Below are 21,321 nucleotides of genomic sequence, written 5' to 3' on the forward strand. Positions count from 1 at the left end.
TGCGATGGCATCGAAGAGGAGAGAGAGTGAGAATGCTGTTCCCAACACTGAGTTGAGTCAAGAAGAAAGGGGTTAAGGGCATGACTGAGGTGAAAGTGTGTGAAGAGAGGCAAAGTGGAAGTCACTATAATCCAGAACTATGGTGATATTTTATTTGTATTAAAATGTTATTTGTATGTTAATAAATAAAGTTGCCCGGGGGTCAGAGCTATTAGCAAGCCATAGGAAAGCAGGGCAGTGGTGGTATATGCTTATAATCCCAGCACTTGGTAGGCAGAGCTGGGTAAGTCTCTGTGTGTTCAGGGATACAGCCATTATTGGATACACATGCCTTTAATCTCAATACCAAGCATGGAAAACCTGGAGGCCTATACAGACAGGCCGTGACGAGGTGGTCATGTGGTTGGGTTTACAACCAATGAGAAGGCAGAACAGCAACACTATATAAAGACTTTAACACAGGGGTAGTGAGTTCGGAGAGGTAGGACCACTGCAGGAGGAAGGGTAAGGTTTTAACTCTTAGCTCTGACCTCTTGGCTTTCTTCTTTGCATTGGTTCTGTGTTTCTTATTTAATAAGAAGGTTGATTACATCTACACAGAACCATATGTGGTACATACACACAACCATGTCCGAAGACAAACTTTGGTTTATAGACGTATTTAGATTATCAGAAGGGAAGAAAGACTATCACTGGCAGGCTGTAACTGAGAGACTGTCACAGGGAGACTGTGACTAGGAGGTTGTAACTGGAATACTGTATCTGGGAGACTGTGACTGACTGGGATACTGTAGCTGGGAGATGGTAAGTGGGAGGTTGTTCCCGGAATGTGAAAGGCTGTAACTGGGAGACTATGAATGAAGGGTTGTAATGAGGAGGCTGTAACTGGGAGACTCTAACTGGGAGATTGTAAATGAGAGGTTATAACTGAGAAACTGACTGGGAGACTTTAACTGAGTGACTGGACCTGGGAAACTGTGACTGGGAGACAATGACTGGAAGGTTGTAACTGGGAGACTGTAAATGAGAGGTCCCAATTGTGAGGCTGACTGGGAGCCTGTGACTGGGAGGTTATAGTGGGAGTCGTGACAGGGAGACTATAACCTGGAGACTACGGCTGAGAGACTGTAGTGTGGAGACGGTAACTGGGAGGCTGTAACTGAGTTTGAATCTCTCATTTAGCAGGATGTGACACCCATAAGATACCATTTGGCTCCATTTCAACAGTTAATGAACAATTTTTGGGAAATTAAAACCAAATAGGTAAATTCTATCAGAAATAATTTGAACTATAGTTTTGTTTAAAACGTTTTTCACATGTGATGACATTCGATGTCAGAAGTCAATGACCATGTAGCAGTCACACTTCCAAGATAAACTAAAGGAGCAAAGGAATAGCATTTTAACTATTCAATGTTCAATTTGGTGTGTATAGCCCTGGTCAGACCAAGAAGCCTGCCTTCAACGAGGGAAGGTCTCCTTCACCCTGAGCAGATACCATGGGCGCTGGCATCTTATTTCCTGGTGTTCTCCCCCTTGTCCCCTCTATTCCAAGAATATTGAACTGAAGCTTCTGGAAACACCTGAGGATGCATGACTAAGTCTATGGCAAACTGAAGCAAGGAGTGCTCTGGTCCCAATTTGCTGCATGGAGGACAGGAGAAGGGGGTAGCACTCAGGGGACAGCATCAAAACAGGAAAGGATAGCCATCCAGGATCTTATCTCGGGGACTTCGAACTTAGTCGTCCTTTTCCTGGCATGCTGTTCCCCGAGATGACTATAATCCTGTCTCTATTGGTGAAATTATTAAGGCCACTCCACGTAGTTAAAAGGAGATTTATTTAATGGCGTAACTTACAAATTAAGGGATAGATAGGTCGCGGGGTCTGGGGAAGGTGTATCACAGTCCAGCGGTGTTCTCTGGAGCTCTGCTTGGCCCACCTCCACTGTCCAGGGTCTAGGACCGGAGAGAGCATTCGCCCATCCAGATCTCGGGTACCCAGGCGCCTCCCTTGGCCCCGCCTTGTAGGCGTGACATTTGCCGAAGCCTCAATGGGGGTCGGAACTTCCAGATCAAAGCTGTAATGGCTACCCACTACATGTCTCCTTTGCCTCCTTCAGATCTGTCACAACCAGGGAGGCTTCTTCCAGCTTCTCCACTCACTGTACCTTCTCCCTGGTAACCGGCCTCCATTTCTTGCCTGATGGTGATTTTTTTAAAATCTAGTCTTTGAAAATGTCATATGTATATACAATGTATCTTGACCATGTCTACCCTGTTCCCTCCCTCTAGTACCCCCTAGGCTGCCCCCTTAATACCTTTTCCTCCCAACTTCACACCTCATTTTTTATTTTATTTTTATTTATGTTTATGTCGGGGGAGGGGTATGTGAATGCATGCCATGTGCATGTGGGTATCACCAAGGGAAGAAGAGGACATCAGATTCTCGGGGGCTGGAGTTACAAGTGGTTATGAATTGCCTGGTATAGGTCCTGGGAACTGAACTCAGGTCCTCTGGAAGAGCAGCAAGTGCTCTTAACCACTGAGCCATCTCTCCAACCCACTCACGTACTCTTTCTCAAGTACTGATTTTTTTTAAGCCGTGATCTCATCTAACACACTACATGTTTTAGTGTGTGTGTGTGTGTGTGTGTGTGTGTGTGTGTGTGTGTCTTATTTATTGTCTACCTTACTTCATTGGAATGCAATTCCAAGTCTAGAGGCAGCAAGATTATTTCAGTCTGTGTTGCTAAGAGAATAATTGTATCAAGTTCCTGATGCCTCCTAGTACCTCAATGAAGTCTCTGAAGTGGACATGTGAGTGGATGAGTCAACTCAATTATGTTGGAAACACAAAGAAAAGTTTACAGAAAAATAATACAATGAGGGCTGAAGAGATGGTTCATTGTTTAAGAGCATGTACTACTCTTACAGAGGATCTAAACTGAGTTCCAGTATCCATATAACGTCCTGTGACTTAAACTCCAGGGCATCTGACTCCCTTTTCTTGCCTCACAGAGACACACAAGCACACACAAGCACACATAAATAAACATAAAAATAAATCTTAAAAATAATAGAATGATAAATTTAATATAACTAGAAGTAGAAACTAAAAAAATTCAGTGGGTAATATTATTGGTAAAACTGACTCAAAAGCTATGGCACATATCAAACCATTCAATTTAGTGTTGTGGTTAGTCAACCAGGGAAGAGTTATAGCATCCAGTCATATGGTAGACCACAGAAATATTCAATTGTATTGTACTGAATGTATAAAATGTTCAATTCAATACAATTGTATTGAGTGTATAAAATTATTGTATTGTAGTGAATGTATAAAATATTCAATGCATTCAAAGAGTTTTACACTCTTATATTAACGATATTAAAACTATGGCAGTTAATGTTATAATCCAAAAGGAAACCAATAACCAAGAGCTAAGTAAAAATATCTTCCCACAAATAAATTATGAGACCAAAACTGCAGCTCTAAGTTATTAACAAAATTTGGTGTGGTGGTCAACGCTTGTAATCCCAGACTGCCACAGGAAGACCTCAGTTCAGAAAAAAAAGAAGAAGCAAATAAATAAATAATAAACACTGAGGATATGAAGGGTCAAAACTGATCAGTCGAGAACAAATAAACACAAAAGGGAAAGTGAATGCTTTTTTTTTTTTGCCATTAGTAAGCAAAGAAGAAGGATCATAGGAAAGGACCTGAGTCCTTGGTACAGAGCGTAGAGTCAGCAACAAGAGTCAGCAAAGGGAGCTGACATGGACAGCTTCAAGGAGACTGTTCCTGTCTAAGGAGATGGAGATAAATCCAAGCTCTTCGAAAACAGAACGCAGAAGGAAATTTCTAACATGTCTACTGGAAAGAGAAAGTAAAAACTACAATGACACCATGGTTCTGAAACCAAAGAAGAGAAGGTGGCTCCATTCCCAGTCACAAGTTATCTCGAAATGCTCACTGCGAGAGGACACTTGCTGAGGATTTCCCGGCACACACCTGGCTTCCATTGCAGGTCAGATGAAATGTGCAGGAGAAAGTCAGTTGGGGCAGGTGTTGGAGGACAGCAAAGCCACCAGGGCGAAGGGGGAAGGGAGACAGGGAGCGAAAGGTGATAGAAGTTGGGTGACATTAGCTTTAGATCACCATGCAAGCCTGAAAAGAGCAGGCTAGACGGGTGGGAAGGAGCAGGGCAGCTGTCACCAGCCCTGTGCATCTCAGGGCCTGGGCCATCTCAGCACCTCCGTCAGGGTCCCTACTAAGAGTCAGAGCACAGGAGCTGGACCAGTTCTCTGTCCTCCTAGGACATCTGTGGGACACACTGTTTCCTGTAGACATGCTGCAAAAGTGACTGTCTAACATTGTATTTATTCGTTTCAGGGACCTGGAATGTGGTGGTTTCATTGCCTATGACAAATATGTCTACATATTTCTTAATCACATGACCAACATCACACTTAATGCTGAAACATTGGAGTGCTCCCATGAAGCATGAGTCAAGAGCAGATGACACTTTCATGACTCTTGTCTGGGATTTGTGTAAAGTATTAGCTAGTGCACTATGAAAAAGGAGCCGGTATAGTGGTACATGCCTGAATCCCAGCTCTTGGGAGGCTGAGGCAGGGGGATTGCCATGAGTTCAAGACCTTCTTGGGCTACATTATGAGTATGATGCTACTATGAGGTACAGGGTGAAATAGAAAAAGAGGGAAATAGAAGAGGAGGATGGGGAGGGAGGGAAGGGAGGAGAGAGAAGAGTGATGTGTAAATACAAGAACAGGGAACAAAATGTCATTATTTATAAATTGCGTGATTGTCTAACTGGAAATATCAAGATATTTTACCAAATTAACTAAACATATTTATGAATAAGTTAGAGTTTATGACAATTACAAAATATAAAATTTTCCAAAGTGTTAGAATTGCATGATTGTCTAACTGGAAATATCAACATCTCTTACCAAATTAACTAAACATATTTATGAATACGTTAGAGTTTATGACAATTACAAAATATAAAATTTTCCAAAGTATTAGAAACAAGCTACAAATTAATAATTACAAAAAATACATAATATTCCAGTACACTAGAAAAGTATTAATGAAAACTATTTGAAGAACCAGAAAGCTTTATTGGGCTATTGAAAGCAGACTTGAATAACCAGAGAAAACCAAGCTGTGTCTAGATAAAATTATTCCACGTGCCAAGACTTCAGTTTCTCCCAACCTGATTTATTTTATCCAATTTCAACAAACTATGGAAAATCATTTCCAAAGTTTTTTTTAATCCTCTGGAAGAAAAACTTTAGGAGTTAGCTATAATAAATTTGAGCCAGAGAAAAAACATTTGAGACTATTCTATTTTCGTTTAAAACATAAAAGTGGTACCTACTAAAATAGCAGTAGAAGAAGGGTTAGAAATATAGATTAATGGAACAGAAAGGCAATCCAAGAACAGGACTGTAGAACAAAGACACATCGTGTGTTAGAGACACGTCAGACAGCTCAGTGTGGGAAGAACTGAGTACTCCACTTCAGTATGAGGGCTGGCAAGACGGCTCAGTGTGTAAGAGTGCTTGCAGTAAAAGCCAGGGGGCCTGGGCTCAAACATGAGTGCCCACAGAAAAGCCAGGCGTGGCTGCCCGTACTGCAGTCCCAGCACTGTGGGTCAGGGGTGAAGACAGGCAGATGCCAGAGGCTGCCTATTTGGTCAGCCTAACTGCAGCAGGGCCTTCAGGGAGAGACCCTGTCTCAAAATAAAAAGGAGAGTACAACCAACCAACATCCTTCCACCCGATGACCTTCGCATGCAGATGTATGGCACATCTGTATATTCACACACACACAGGAAAGAAAGAGTATAAAAACTACTAGTTACAGTGATGTTGCACACCTTTAATCCCAGCACTTGGGAGGCAGAGGCAGGTGGATCTCTATGAGTTCGAGGCCAGCCTGGTCTACAGAACAAGTTCCAGGACAGCCAAGGGCTACATAGAGAAATCCTGTCTTGAAAAACCAAAACAAATAAACAAAACACAACTAGTCAGAAATAACTCAAAATCAATTGCCTACTTCAAGCCATGCATCCAAATTAATATCCCACAGATTATCTCCACATACAATAATTAAATGTAAGGCAGGAACAGCATGCAAAAGAATTAGAAGAAAGACTCGATAAGTACTAGGCAATTTTGTGGAAGCAGGAAACTTTCCCAATTGTATATCAAAGACGAAGACCTTAAAGGGAGGTGGCAATCAACCCCACTCTGTAAGAATGTTAAATATCTGTGCCCCGAAACCACTAAGAAATAGGGAAAATTGGGGGACAAGCCTTCAAATCTACTCCAAAGGCTACAACTTCACAGAATTAAGAGAAAGAGCAAAATAATAACAGAGAACTAAGCCCAGAGCCTAATAAACAAGGAAGATTAACAGAAAACCCTCATGGGAAGAGATGTGATGCAAAAATTGCATGTAACGTACTTAACATTGTAGTAATGACAAACGTGAATAAAACCAATGGAATTTAGTTCCTGGAATTTTTGTTTTAAAAAGTGATAGCTCCCGAGGTGGTGAGGAAAGGCAAGGAGTTTTTGTTCCGCACTGGCGTGAACACCAAGAAGATTACAGAAAGAGGAACAAAGAGGATAAAGAGAAGACAGGGACGACCGGCGTGCCTCCCAGGCACGCCAGGGACTTTGTGCCCACTACAGACTGAATCCCCTCTGATCCTGTAAGGAAGGGTCTGTGAGCGCCCACTTTACTGCAGTGGCAGCCGCAGACAAAAAAAGCAATAGCTATGCGGCTGCTGTTTGCCTAAAGCCCAGCGGTGACCAGGAGGGAGTGGACGGCAAACTCTTGAGAAATCCAGTGGTCGTTTGGGAAATGGTGACTGAATGCTTAACCCTGGGCTGGGAAACATGGAAGATTTTAGAAGTGTGCTGACTCTTGGGAACTTGAAGAAAAGAGGAATGGCGAGAAGCCACCCGTGACAATAACCCAATAGGCCCTGAATACCCAGAGACCACGACTGAACTCTCAAAGTCCCTGAGCTGGAACAGGGTCACTGCCAGCAATGTGTTTGGGTAGAAGGGAGGAGCAATCTAAGTATACGAAGAGAGAACCTCCTTTCCCAGAGACCAAAGGAGCTGGCCATCCCAAACTGAGACCAGAAAGTGGAAGCACACAGACAGATAACAGATGCAGTGGTTTATTTGATCAGTATTTAACTGCTGCTGACAACAGGACCTGGATCCCTTCTTACAGAAGGAGCCATGTGAGTGTGAGCAGTGCGCATGATTAGGGGCTGAGACTAAGGACTTCAGAGTCACAGAGAACTGCTTAGGACAAGAGATACCAGAATACCACACATGGCCAACTTACCATCTGGATCCTCAAATTCTGTCAGATTTCAGTGAACTTGCAACAACTAACCAAATATACACGATCCCAGATGTCTTCCTGATTCATGTTGGGAGCTGCTTGTATAAAAGCTGAAATCTATGTCTAAAGCATTGGTTCTCAGCTTGTGAGTCTCGACCTCTTAGCATCGAACAACCCTTTTGCCGGGGTCGCCTAGGATCATCTATGTATCAGATATTTACATTATGATTGATAGCAGTAGCAAAAGTACAGTTATGATATAGCAACAAAATAATTTTACGATTGGGGGTCACCACAACATGAGGAACTGTATTCAGCGGTCACAGCATTAGGAAGATTGAGAATCACTAATCTAAAGGAATGTGTGTTATAAAACAAAAAGAAAGTGTTATCCTATGACTAACAAGTCAGATAAACTGTTGAAATAGCTGAATATGTAGGTCATTGATTCTCAAGTGGGTTGGTAATTAAAGCCATTAAGTTGATCCACTAAGTATTAAAAAGAGTAGTGCATTGATTATCAATGAAGTCATGGGTAATGAAAAGATCCTAAATAGAGGGCAATTGCCAGCTTTTAAAATAACTGGAGGCTTGATCGAAAGAAACCCGCGAGTGTAAAATTGACTGAAGGGGTTTTAAGAAAATGTGGATAAATGCCAATATAAGTTCAGCCCACACAATAGAAGCCGGACGCGTTGGTAACTGATAAGTGCTTGGAAAAGAGCAGGTGTGGCAGCATTTATTGTCAACTTGACAATCTAAAGTCACCTGCCAGATAGACCTTTGGGCAATGCTGTGGGAGATCATCTTAATTGTATAAGTGAAGTAGGAAGACACGCCCACTGTGTGTGTGTGTGGGGGGGGGCCGGTTCAGTCCCTGACTGAAATCTAGGACTGTGTAGGAACAGAGAAAGGATGCTGAGTATGCATGTCTGCATGTGTACATGCGTGCATTCGTTCATTACTCTCTGCTTTGGACTGTTACTACTAACATGACTAGTGATCTCAAGCTCCTCCTCCTGACTTCGCTGCTGGGATGGACTGTGATCTGGAGGTTCGAACTAAAACAGACCCCTACTGCCTTAAGTCGCTTTGACGGGATGTCTTATCACAGCAACAGGAAAAGTAACCAACACAGATGGTAACTAGGACAGCGGTCGTTGTGGAAACCTGTGACCGGGCTGGACAGAAGGCCAGGGACCCCTCCCCTTTGACTAGCTTTATGTACCTTCCACAGAAGAAACAAACTACCTCCTGATCCTGCTCTCCTCCTCTTCCTTCTCTTCTTCCTCTTCCTTCTCCTCTTTCTCTAGTTCTTCCTCCTCTGTCTTCTTTTGGGAGAATTTGACTCTTCTACAGATATTGATATCTCTGTCTGACTTTGGATTTGGACAAACCTAGATTCAAAAAGTTTCCCTTAGCCAGGCAGTGGTGGTGCACGCCTTTAATCCCAGCACTCTGGAGGCAGAAGCAGGTGAATCTTTGTGAGTTCAAGGCCAGCCAAGTCTACAGAGTGAGTTCCAGGACAGGCTCCAAAGCTACCCCCCCCCCAAAAAAAGTTTCCCTTATACCCTCCAAGTTGTCCAATATGAGGCAAGGCTCCTCTAGCCTTCGTTCCTTCATGAAACAGGGTCAGTAAAACCCACTTTAAGGCTTTAGGTTCAAGCTTGATCAAGGATTTAACAAACAGCAAAATAGCTCAGAAGGCGTTGGGCACTTAGTGAGTGTTACCTGTCCTTTATATGTCCTGGCTTCTCTCGGTGTCCCTAGCAATCCAATAATGACCTTCTAGAGTGTGAGGGTGAGGCAGGTCACAGAGAAAGACTTCAACACTTGGAGGGGGTCTAACGTAATTCAGACTCAATACACTGTCTGAACATAGCCAGGGCCTTGGCTGGCTGTGTTCCTAGAGCTGTTGGCAGTGGCTGCCCTAGAGGACCAGGGCAATTCTTCTTTCCATAGTTTGAGAGGGCCAGACCTCTTTCCTTGTGACACTTATGAGACCTCTCGTTCCACAGTGAAATGCTGGTGAGTATGAATCCCCTGGGAGAGAGAGAGTATGCATGAGCAAATACTCAGTGCTTATTTTTGTTAAAAAAAAATCTGCTTTTAATAAGTTCTATTTTATGATCAATCACAAAATGATTATTCACAAGAGAAGGGGGTATGTCTGCAAATAAAACAAAACAAAACAAAAAACAAAAAGCAACCCATTAGCAGCAGATTGAATTTAAAGCATCAGAGACAACATTTAAAGAAACAGTGAGTGGAGGCAGAGGGACTTCAATCTTTTCTGTTTCCTAAATGTGATGATATTTCTGTACTAAGCTACCAATGACTTACTAGTGCTGTCATGCCTCGGGTGTGGCCTCATTTCCCCAATAAAAGTTATGGATGAAGATATTAGCAAAGAATAATTTCAATCGTTGATATCTGTGGATAGGTAGTTCAATTTGGAACCATTTCTTAGGAGTTCATAAATAGCCATTAAGACCCATTGAGTCTCAGCCTCTACATACTAGCTTAACAGAGCTCAGCACCTTGTTGAAGACACCTATATAACATGAGGTTACAGCTAAGCCTACACTTAATGAGTATCTATTAATGTCTTGGGGACAAGGTGAGGAATAATTAATTACCTAGGAGTTAGTGAATAGTCCATTTAAATGGGTTCCCAAGGCAAATGAGCACGTGAAGGTGAAACAGGACTTCCATAGGCTTGCAGATTGCGTGCACTGTGAATCTCCGAGAGCATGAGCGTGCAATATTTCCCGGGATTGTTAGATGAATGGAGCCTTTCTTCTCAGAGAATTTTAATGAAAACCATATTGAGAAATGTGGGGAATGGAGATAAAACATACAAAAAATGGAAACAAATCAATGTGAAATAAGATTAAATATGGTTTATTTATGTGCATACAGATATATGCATATGTGTGTTTTCTCTCAACAGCATGATGCTTTTACCCCATAAATTGCAGCAGCAGTAGAATAATCCTCCTAATGCAGGTTGCACCATCCTCGGTTGTTTGCATGACCTCACTATGCCAGCCATTACCATCAAAAGAAGCAACCCGATAGCACGTTGGCATCGGTGCTTGCAAAGCTATAAACATCTCAAGACCCCTCGTCACCATGGCAACCTTATCCCTAATTACCGACTGTAACAGCGATGTGGTTGCTGAAGCCTCTTTTGTGCAAAGCTGTCCTGTAGAATTTATGCTGTGGTTCCCAGAATAAAAGCAGCACTAGCACCACCTGCTGGTTATATCACTGTACTGCACAAGCTCCCGGCGGACTCTCAGGCCCAAAGCCAAAGTCAAGAAACCGCAGCGCCAGCAAGGAACAATCCTAAATTCCAGAAAAGGAGAGCGAGGGGAGAGGGAGCGGGGGCTGACTATGTGGAATTGCATGAAAATTAACTTCCATTCTTATCTTAATAAAATAAGGGTCCTAAAAACAGTGAGAAATCTTCAAGAAAACACCAGTGTGTTTGGTCTTAAGAAATGGAATTGAGTCTGTGTGGAGTCCTGACAAAGACTTGCTTTAAATGCATTAAACACTGTTGGCTTGCTTTGAGGTGAATATTTAGGAGCTGTGTGTGGGACCTATACCTGCAATCCTTGCACTTGGGAGGCTGAGATTGGTAACTTACATTGGAGACCAGCCTGGGCTATATGAGTTCCAGATAAGCCTGTGATAGGTTTTCAAATGATAAAATGAGTGTTTAGAAAACTGGTTAAGTGTGACTATAAAATATGAAGATACACCACACTGTCATAGACCAGTTTAAGGAGATTAGAAGTCACAGCCCAGAGCCCAGAACCCTCCTGGTGGGTGTGCCCATAAACTCCCTTGGATGAAGTTCTGTCATCTATAGCAAAAGGATACTATTAACACATCATATATTCTGTTTATTTCTTTTTTTAATTATTTTTCTTCTGTTTCCTCTGTAGTAAAAAGCATTTCTGAGTTGGTGTTATTTATTAGCTAAAATCTTATTTTTCTATATTTGATTCTTACGCGTGTCAGAACTCTGGTATACGTTTTCTTTTCCTTCAGTGCTCCCTAACACCAGCATCCCCTCAGCCCAGGTTGTGTCTTCTTTCTTGTCGTCTTTTGTCTGTGATTCGATCCGCGGCTTCTCGAATTCACACAGTGACACCATTGACAGTGCTGTTCCTTTTTATGCTAATGACCATTTCTCACAGCAGCAGCGTGCATTCCTGAGCAACTGGGTGTCTCAGGAACCTTTCTTTCGTGCTCTGATCTTTCTTCACAATTCTTATTGGGTTTGGGGGTTGTTAGTTTGGAAGTTCAGGGGGACAAGGTCTCACTCTGTAGACCTTGTGATCTATCCTCTGGCCCTAGCCTTCTGGGTGCTGGGATTACAGAGGCACAAGGCTGCATCAGGCTTCTGGGATCACAGACAGACAGACTGACAGGCAGACTGATGGACAGACAGACAGACAGACACACAGAGAGAGAGAGAGAACACAGTAGCATCAGGCCTCTGTGCAGGTCTCCCCCTTTCTACACATCCCTGAACAAGGACAGTTTTTGTGCCCTGAGGTGGAAAACTCTCTTTCAACCCTTTCAGTGCCCTTGATTGTCTGGATGGGCTTCAGAGGCCATCACTGCAAAGCCAATGACATCAGTGAGCACGACCACCCATGGATCCCATCGATGCACACGGCCTGGGTGACAGAAAATGGGAGGGAGGGGATGCACAAGAGAAAAGAACACTGGAGTAACCCTAGGAGCAAACCCTCCTGAGGCAGTCATCTGTGTGATGCAGCGGCACATCCTCCTGCAGATCCCGTGCTGGTGTAAAGGATAGCATCCCAGAAGGCTGCCTGGGGCCCTGTACTTGCTTCTGATAGGTTGTTCGTCTTATTTCATTTGTTACTAAAACCCCAGGAGCTTTCTGGCTCAATCTTTCTTAAGCTGAGAGAATTCATACCAATCTTTAGGCCTCAGTGAAGTGAAGGACACTTGGAGATCCCAGTGCGGAGCCATCTAGGAACCTTGAAAGGAACACAAGAAAAAGGCACAGCCCGTGAAGTTTCTTGTGAGAAGGAAATATGGCCTTCCTTTGCCTTTTTTTATTAGTTTAGTTTAATTCAAATAGTTTTTTTTTTGTTTTGGTTTGGTTTTTTTGGGTTAGTATACAAAGTCTCACTATGGGATCCTCAGACTTAAAGATGTGTTAATCCTCATCCAGTTCCCTCCCCAACCCTGTTTCTCGCCCCCTTCCCCCACTCTTTCCCCCCATTTCTTCCCCTCTGCTCTCACCTCCTTTACCCAGTCCCAACCCCCCTCCTTCTCAGCAGTCCCCCTTCCTCTTTCATGATAAATAGATAGATGATCGATAGAGGTAGATGATAGATAGAGATAGATAGATGATCGATAGATAGATGATACATGATAGATAGATAGATAGATGATCGATAGATAGATGATACATGATAGATAGAGATAGATAGATGATAGATAAATAGATAGATGTAAGATAGATAGATAGATAGATAGATAGATAGATAGATACATAGATAGAGATAGGTAGATGATAGATAGAGATAGATGAGAGAGAGAGAGAGAGAGAGAGAGAGAGAGAGAGAGAGAGAGAGAGAGAGAGGGAGGGAGATTCTGTTTCCCTCTTTTTTTTCATCCTCCCTAACTCTCCCTTAATATCTTTCCCCCTCTCATGGTCCCCATTCAAGTTTCATGACCATACACACCCCCTTAAGCTGAGACACGCACATAAAGATTATGAGAGAAAGCGTGAAGTGTTTGTCTCCGGGTCCGAGATACTCCTCCACTTGTGATAATGATGTGCAGCTCCGTCTGTTTCCTGCAAGAGTCATGATTTCATTGTGCATTATCTGACCCTCCCTTGGTGGACATTGGCTGGTTCTATTCCTTGGCTATTGTGAACAGGGCAGTGGTAAACACAGGTGAGCCAGCATCTCTGGTAGAACTTAGAGTCTCTTGGTGATACTGCTTTAGACCACAGAACCTACGAAAAGAGTCTACTGGAGCCATGTGACCTGCCCTGGCCCTGGGGAGATAGGAAGGACAGTGGAGCAACTGTCCCCAAGCTCTTGGGTCACTATGATGATTCACCTGTGAGAATGGACAAACTCTCACCTTAAACAGGATAAGCGTTCATTCTGGGGCCAGATATGAGTGACCACAGCTCCAGGTACAGAGATTTGGGTGACCTTGAACTCCATATTCCAATATTGTGAGGTTTTATGAAGTTTTCAGAATAGCAGGACTAAGAAAGTCATAAATTGAGGTACTTTTTAAACACATTGGTGAAAACATTGGGTGGGTGAGTTCAAGCGAAGCAGGGGAGTCTTTGGTGGTCTAAGATTAATACATTTCAAAGGTTTTATGTGTTAGTTACAAAGATGTTGAGTGAGACACAGAGGTGGGCAAGGAATGGCTATCTCCGAGGCTAAAGATCTCCTAAGAAAATTATTAGTGCCTGGACCTGCAACATATCATGGTCATTGAAATTCTACTCAGTTAATCTGCCTTGTAGAATGTTTGCTGAAGGAAGTGGTGTGTGTGTGTGTGTGTGTGTGTGTGTGTGTGTGTGTGTGTGTGTGTAAGAGGTGGGGGTGAGGGGTGTTCTTCTGCAATTTTCTTTCAAATATGGGGGAGGGGAGAACAGAGGCTACGTGCAGTCACCTCACAGGCCATAATAAGCACTTACATGTCCTCTTCTCCTGAACTTGGTATGAAATGCCATTTTTAAATGATATAATTTCCCTTTGGTTTTTTTATAAAGCATAAATCTCAAATTAAATAAACACCACGTGTAATACTTTTAGAAATTCAATCAAATAAGCCATTTAATATCCATCTCGGCTGACCTATAGAGAAGACACATAAATAGATCAAGAAAAAAGTGCGAAGATCTCATTACCAATAAATTTAGAAGAAATTTTCTCCTTCCCTAAAGCAGGTGAATCCCAGAGACTTAATTAACCTCTCAAAATTCATCTTCTTTCCATTCCTCTGGAACCTTCTTTTTATTAAATTTATTCTTAAATTTCATATATGTGTGCTGTATCTATGTCATTTCTCCCATCCTCTCTCCCCTCCAACCCCTCCTATATCACCCTTCCTCCATCTCAAATCTATGGTCTCCTTTTCTTTATTACACACACACACACACACACACACACACACACACACACACACACGCCTGCATCCACGTCTCTCCTCTTTTCTGCCTCATGCTCATAAAATTCTCTGAGTCCTTTAGCAAAAACCTGAAATGATATCTTCCTACAGAGAAGCCCGTTGATATTGTACTGTTTAAGAGGCTGTGACTATGAGACTGTGTGATGGCCTCAATGATGGACTTTACCATTGATGAAGTCCAAATCCCCTAATCTGATATTCAGGGTCCTTCCAACCAGCCAGCATCCCACCTTTATCTGCCAGCCATACGGTTCTCCGTATTCTACCTGCCCTGCCTACCATCCTCTTCCCTGCCAGCCAGCCAGGAACACTGCCTAGGATCCACACATACCATTGACTTTGCTCCCATTACACATCTCTTGCAAAGCCCCGTTGGCACACCCATCTCGACTTACTGCTGGGCTAGCCTGATGTACTACCCCACTCAAATGTCACCCCAGCCCTGAAGGCTGATGATACCCTCCTCCACGCCCTCTCCAGATAACAATGAAATACGGTGGCACACAGCAGAGGAAGACACAGAGGTTCACCTCTGGCTTTCATTCCCTCATACACATGAATACATACCTGTGCACACCCAGGGACATATTAGAAGCATACACCACACAAAGAAAGAGGAAGGAGGGAAGGAGAGAGAGATCACATCTTTGATTAGCCATGCCCATGCTGACCCCTTCCTGCTGAGCTCTCCCTCTGGACACATCTCCTTCCCTACAGAAGTGACGCATCATCTCTACCAGAAGCCTGTGGTCTTTCCATGCCCTCTCCTGCATCATCTCTACCAGAAGCCTGTGGTCTCTCCACACCCTCTCCTGATCTTACGATGCTACCTGTTCTCACCCTTCCCTCACTCCGTCCCCACTGGACGTTTCGCGTCTCATCCTCCCTGCTCACCTGTGCCTTCTCTGCCCAGCTGCCCAGCTTCTGGTCACAGCCTCTTCCTCCCTGCTACAGTGCTTGACTGCTCTGACCCTCTCTCAGCAGTCACAACATTATTCTACTCTGGCTCCCCTCTCGGCAAGTAGAAAACCCAGGGATCAGCTGTACCTCCTGAGAGCCACTGCAGTGCCCTGTGGTGGCTGGTCTTCGTTGTCAGCTGGAATCGATGCGGGGGACTCACCTCTGGGTATGTCTGAATTTCCAGGACCTGAAGGGAGAAGACCCTTCCCTAGAGTGCGCCACATCGTCTGACTCAGGTATAAAGAGGTTGGAGGAAACTTGCCTGCCTTTACCTCTTGGTGGTGAGGGAGTATGGTGTGGTGGTGGCTGTTCCTGCTACTCCTCTTGTCCTTCACCGACATCAGAGCAGCCCCGATCAAAGCCAACCTAAGAAATCCTCTCATAATATAAACCCATTCTCTTGACTCTGGTCCTCTGGAGGACTGTGACTACTCCATGCCCCATCTATCTTTTAGGGACCACTGTCACATTCCTTATGCCAGGGGGCCTTCTCACCTGTGCACTATGCTGCTGCTGCCTAGAGAACTGTACTTCCTTCCCCTCTCCTCTGTGGCGATATAGGGTGCACCCCAATATATTGTGTACCCTAATAGTGCACCCTAATAAACTTATCTGAGGATCAGGGGGACAGAGCCGGCCACCAGATTAGACACAGAAGCCAGACAGTGGTCACACACACACACACACACACACACACACACACACACACCTTTAATACTATCATTTAGGAGGCTGTGAGTTCAAGGCCACACTGGGAACAGAGCCAGGCGTGGTGGCACACACCTTTAATCCTAGCACTTGAAATCTCATGTCTTTGCTTGGAAAGGACACATGTCTTTAGGAAGTGATGGCAGGGAGCAGAAAGGTATATAAGGCCTGAGGACCAGGAACTAGAGACTTTTAAGCAGTTCAACTGAGACCCTCAGGGGTGAGGACTCAGAGGCTTTCGGTCTGAGGATTCGTGGAAACAGGATCGGCTGAGGAGTTGGCGAGGTGAGGTTGGCTGTGTCTTGTCCTATTCCTCTGATCTCTCAGTTTTCACCCCAGTATCTGGCTCTAGGTTTTTTTTTTTATTGATAAGATCTTTTAAGATTCATGTTCCATCCCTCCCTTTCCTTCCCTCTTCTTCCCCATCCCACTTCCCTCTCAGTTCCACTCCTTCTCCACACAAATATTTTCATTATGCCACTTATTGCAATATTTTAAGACTATTTAATGACCTCATCTCTATTACAAGAAATCTCTACTTCGTGTATGTTTATATCCCCTGGTCCTTGCTCCATACCTAACCCATCATCTCCCTTTAAAATTAAATAATAAACTTTTGAAAGTTCCGCACAGGCTCTACAAGCACCGTCCATTCTTACATTTTTGTAAACATCTTTGAAAAGTCTCTTCTGTTGCTGTACATTTGTGTGCATTGTGTATTTGTAACATACTTAGCATTCTTTGTGTGTCCTGGCACTTTGTTTGTTTGTTTGTTTGTTTGTTTGTTTGTTTGTTTGTTTTTCAAGCCAGGTTTTTTCTGTGTAGCCCTGGCTGTCCTGGAACTCACTTTGTAGACCAGGCTGGTCTTGAACTCAGAGATCCGCCTGTCTCTGCCTCCTCAGTGCTGGGATTAAAGGCGTGTGCCACCACCAAGTTTGCTTTCTAAAGAGTGGCTACATTAACATTCCTTGCACATGTATTCATAACTGTAATATCTTCTCGGTGTATCATCTCCTTTGCCTGTGTGTAGAGATCTTCTTGGTTGCTTCTGACTAGTTTTGAGAAGTTGACTACAACAGAGATGAATATGGCTGGTCCTGCATGTTTGGGAGTTCCATTTGCTTGTAGTATCACTCGTCCACTCTTTCCTTTTCCATCTGCAAGGGCCCCTGCTGGTGGGATGTGCTTCTTGCAGGGAGCAGATCATCCAGTCTTATTCTTCATATAATAAGTAAGACTGTGGCTTCTGACTGGAGAATTAAGACCATTTATATTGAATGATACAATCAAGAGTTCTGTATTAATTCCTCTCATTCTGTTATTTCTCTAATGTTCAACTCTTTCCTAACTTATTTGCATATTAAATGGCTCACATTGAAATATGTCTTTCCCTATGTTTTTGTGGTTGTGTTTCTCTTCCTCCTCTGCTTGGGATTCCTTCATTATCTTCACAGAGTTAGAGTGAACAAATTACTGTGACATTTGGTCATCTTGGAAGATGCCTATTCTTCAGTTCAACTAAAGAACGACTTGGCTGGATCCAGAAATCCAGATGGGCAGTTCTTTTCTTTCAGGGTTTACAATAAGTCCACCCCAACCTCTCCTGACCTTTATAGTTTCTGTACAGAAATCTGCTATTGTTGTGCTGAGACCACCTTTAGAAGTGAGTTGGCATTTTTTTGCAGCTTTCAATAATCTTTCTTCATCATTTACTGTTGCCTTTTTTAACTACAAAATGGCCATACCTGCTTAAGAAAATAAATGTGTCCTGTATCTACACCTGTCCTTAGATTTTGGAAATTTTCTGCTTTTTTTTCACTGAATACATTTTCTACACCTTTAGCATGTACTTTATCACCATCCATTACACCAAAATTATGTCTTTTAATCATGCCCCAGAGGTCTTGCCTGTTCACTTCCTTTTTTCCTTACTTAGTGTGAATGCTCTTATTTATCAACCCTGCCTTTGTGCTTTGACCTCTCTGTCTGTCTAGTCTGATGGGTGTGGCTTCCTCCTGAGTTTTTTTTTTATTTGACTTATTGATATTGAGCTTTCCATTTTGAAGACTTCTGTTGGATTCCTCTTCCAACTATCTCTTTTTCTCACACTTCTTATTCATATCCTATACTGTCTTCCTTAACTCATTTTGGCCAATTTTTTGGGTGTTTTACTGAAGTTCACTAATTTTAAATAATATCTTCTTCTGAGGTGGGCATGGTGATACATGACAGTAATCCTTGCACTCAGGGAGAGGTCACTGCTTCTTACCAGATTATGGATTTGAGGCTAGCCTGGGCTACACAAGGAGAACCTATTAGCTCAGTGATAAAACCCTTGCATAGTAAGCACAGGACCGTGTGTTCCACCCAAAGCTCTACAAATAAAAACATCGTTCTTAAATTCTTTCTACAACCATCAACCCACTTCAATGCCTTTGGAATCAGTTACTGAAAAATTCTGAACTTCGGGAGGAGTCATGCCCCCATGTTTCATGTATCTTGTATGTTCATGTTGGGAAACACATACACTAGATTTCTGGTGGACTGGTATCTCTTCCACTTCTAAAACAAGAGGCATTTTAGAGGCCCGTGTTCTCTTGATGTTGTGTTCTGAGGTCTCATGCTGAGATGTGAATATGTCAAATGCACTCGGACTCCATAGTGTTCTGTCCCTTTGATGTCTTCACTGGTGGTCACTACATTTCGACAATGTGCATTGTATTGGTGCTTGAGTTTCCTGCTCTCCCTGGAGATCTCACAAGAACAGAGGCATGTCTCCCAAATGGAGAAGATGTGCTGTAGTGTGGACTACGCTCTGTCCTTAGTCGTCTGGTCTTGTCCATTATACATAGTGGGAAAGGCTGTGGTCCCTTGAACGTAGGCTATCTACTCCTTTCCATGTTTCTCTCTGTTGTTGCTGTAGGGATGGATGTCCTGGAGTGTGTCTCCACCTCCACTCCTACTCATGCCTACTTGAAGCCTGACTACTGCCTTAGTGCTTTTATCTCCCACACCTTCAGGTTCCAGTATTCAGTGAACTTTGATGAGGGAAGGGTTGTATATTGAGCAAGATATACTGATTCTTAGCTAATCTGTGGGAAAGCTGTTTCTATGTACAACAATTTAGGGTTGGCCCTAGATGACCATCAATGGGTTTCTAATTTGTATTTGGTAGTTGAATGGGATGCTCCTTGGTGTTCGTCTACCATTCTTAGCCTCCATTCATTGAAAGAAAGCGCTGTGTTCTCTCTTTGCTTTAACCCAAATTTCTGCTTCAGAATTTTGGAGTGCTTCCCACAGAAAGCCACTGACTGAGTACCTCAGAACCACATGTCTCTCATAGACTCTTCCACCTGCTCCAGCTCCTCCTGCCACACTTGGCCTGTGGCCACCTTTATTGCAAGAATTGTTTACTGGTGTCCTGGACTCGGAAGATGTCCCATGCTGCACACATCAGTAGTGTGTTCAGTTTTTCCTGTCAGGGTTTGGGGATTGGTGAGGACACAGGCTGTCCTGGAGATGGACTTCAACCTCCTGTAATAATCCAGATCATTTTGTGCATGCGTTCATGTTTGTACAAGTGTGTGCACATGCATGTTGGAGGCCAGTGGTCAATATCAGGCATCTTCCTCCATTGCTCCCCACCTTTTTTTGTTCTTTTTGAGACAGGGTTTCTCTATGTAGCCCTGGCTGTCCTGGAACTCACTCTGTAGACCAGGCTGGCCTTGAACTTACGGAGACCCACCTGCCTCTGCCTCCCAAGTGCTGGAATTAAAGGTGTGTGCCAACAGCGCCTGGCTCCCACCTGACTTTTTGAGATAATCTCAAACTGAACCTGTAACTTCACCAATTTGACTAGACTGGCCAGCCAGCAAGCCTTGGGGATCTTCCTGTCTCCAACTCCCCATCACTTTCCCATGCCCAGCTTTTATGTGGATGCTAGGAATCCAAACTTGGTCTCATGTTTACATACCCAGCAACTGAGCCAGCTCCCAGACTGCCAGCCCCCTCCAATCTTGGTCTTCTACACGGGGCTTAAGAAAAGGGCTACACAAAGGAAGCTGTCACAGAAATCTTTCCTTATACCTGCCTTTCCACCTATCTTTAGGTCACCTTGATATTCCTAATCCCATTCAAGCCAAACACCCACTGCTGAGGACACAAAAATTCATAAGCCTGGTCATATTGAATAGGTGACATTAGCTAACTAATTGTGTGCATATCAAAGTATTCAAAGCCGAGTCAGGGAACATAATATCTGAGCTGAGTTTAAATGGGGCATTTAGGAATCAAGCAAGGAAGAGCAACCCAAGCAAGGGATAGGCATATGGAAGGACAAGACTATAGAATAAAGGACAACTGTCTGAGCCTGGTGAAGGGAGAGAGCAGAGGGAGCTCACTCGTGGCCTTGGGTCCACAGAGGAGGATGAAGATGCTGATGGGGTCAGTTTGTGAGATGAGACCCTCAAGGCTATTCCCTTGTCTCCATTTGCTCAGAGGAAGCTTGATCTGATTGATGTCTTGGCCACCGCCTTCCACTCTGGCATTCATAGCAGCTTCCTGAAGCCCCTAGATCTGCAGCCTGGATAGACTGGCCCTGTCTCCAGGCTCATTCCAAAGCAGCGGCTTTCTAAGGGTTTGATTGTCAGCCTCAGGAAGAAAGGTGTTCTGTGCTATGTCCTGGAAATGGAGCCACAAAATAAAAGAGGACAATTTTCAGGAAAATATACCCCTGTTACTGAAATTCATTTTGGTGTGTTGTTTTTTTTTTTTGTTCTGCTAGGAAGGAGGGGGAAGGGAAGAAGAAAGGAGGGGGGGGGAAACACCAAAAAGCAAAAAAAAAAAAAAGTGAAATACCAAAATACTCTAACAGTGAGACATTAACTGCTTAGAGGCGGACACAGTGATTTAGGACTGCCCTAAATAAAGCCTGACTCCCAAGACCCCTGGCACCTCATCCAAAAGACCAGCCCTAGGAAAGACAAATGAGGTTATAAAAATTACTGCTAATGAGCTTCCCTCCTCTTATCTATTCAA

This window comes from Peromyscus eremicus, chromosome 9, assembly GCF_949786415.1.
Source record: "Peromyscus eremicus chromosome 9, PerEre_H2_v1, whole genome shotgun sequence".
In the NCBI taxonomy this organism is placed as follows: Eukaryota; Metazoa; Chordata; class Mammalia; order Rodentia; family Cricetidae; genus Peromyscus; species Peromyscus eremicus.